This window comes from Echinops telfairi, unplaced genomic scaffold, assembly GCF_000313985.2.
Source record: "Echinops telfairi isolate 266 unplaced genomic scaffold, ASM31398v2 ScPeMD7_30;HRSCAF=105, whole genome shotgun sequence".
NCBI classification, from domain to species: domain Eukaryota; kingdom Metazoa; phylum Chordata; class Mammalia; order Afrosoricida; family Tenrecidae; genus Echinops; species Echinops telfairi.
The window spans coordinates 2,295,053-2,296,599 of NW_022103927.1; positions in this window are offsets into that span (position 1 = coordinate 2,295,053).

Here is a 1,547-nt window from a genome sequence, read left to right on the forward strand (position 1 = left end):
AGTTAGGATGCTCGTCATGATAAGAGCATGTTGGGCAGAAATAGTGCCTGTGCTACACCCCTGACACAGGAGTATTCCTCACAACCCCTGACAACAAGGTAGATGGTGTAATTGATGTGCAAAAAAGGAATCTGGTTTGAAGTTGTAGCTAAAAGTAATGGGAATATCAGATCAGATGGTTGTGAGGTTGTAAAAGATTCCATGATAAAGAATTTAAACGTCATTTATTGTTTTTATATGTATTATTATTATACCACACCACATTACGTCATATCCTATTGTATTTTACTGAGCCGCTAGGTGGTACAAATGAGCAAGCACTAGACTACAAGCTAAAAGGTTGGCATTTACAGTCAACACGGAGGAATCTAAAGGGAAGAAGCCTGGTGATCTCCTTCCCAAAGGTCACAGCCTAGAAAATCCCAAAGCCCAGTTCTACTCTGCAAATGTGGGTTCATCCAGAGTTGGAGTTGACTTGGTGACAGCTGACAGCATCGATATTGTTATGTGATTCAATGCAGTGTTATTTGTATATACTAAGAATGTACATGAATGGTACATAATTCTTCCACAAAAATTACTCTTCCCTCAATTTCTGTGTGGTATAATATTTCCCTTTTGGGACTGTAGATGGCAGCTTAAGGTATCTGCTCAACTTGTGTCTCATTCACTGATAACTGCTCCTGCTCTTGCCACATTAATCTATGATGGTGTATATGGAGGCTGAGTCAATTCAACAACAAAAATGCACTAAAAAAGTCAGTTTTACTCTCCTGTGAGAACGGAGTTGAGAGTCAATAATCCAACACCAGGTCTTTGAGTATTTCAAAGACCGGTAATCCCTTGGGCAGAGATTTTATTTGTGGCCATCTTCTGCCATGTGATAGAAAGCCAGTCAACTGAGAGGAAGGAAGGGATGAAAGAGACAGCAGGGGATGAGAGGATATTATTACAAGCTACCTAAGATTCAGAGAAAAGAAGGTTAAATTACCTAGTTCTAAACCCCAGAATACCCAGAAAAGTAAAAATGGTGGAATTACCCAGCTAAGTACATATTTTTATATGTGTGATCTAAATGAATTTCTATACTCACATTATAAGTATATTAAAATATTAGTAATTAATTTAAATATCCGTATATAGAAAAGTAAAAGATAATTTTAAAAAGGAACATTTCATTCCTTTTTGAAAATTCAGTGCATTTAGGAGGCATTTTGATATTAAACACAGTGATTGATTAATATACTAGTGAAATGATCATGGATTCTACAAGCTTTCAAAAAATAGTAATGCTATAAATTCTGTATAATCTTTTTCAAAAAGCAAAAGCAGAGAGAATATTTCCTAATTCATTCTGTGACACCAACTGTGTCCTAATATCAAACCAGGAGTCCTGGTGGGAGAGTGGATTATCACTAAGCTGCAACAGCAAGGTCAGCAGTCTGAAACCACCAGCCACTACATGGGAGAAAGATGAGGCTTCTACTCCATCAACAGTAAAAGTCTTGGAAACTCATGGGGACAGCTATACTCTGGCTTAAAGGGTA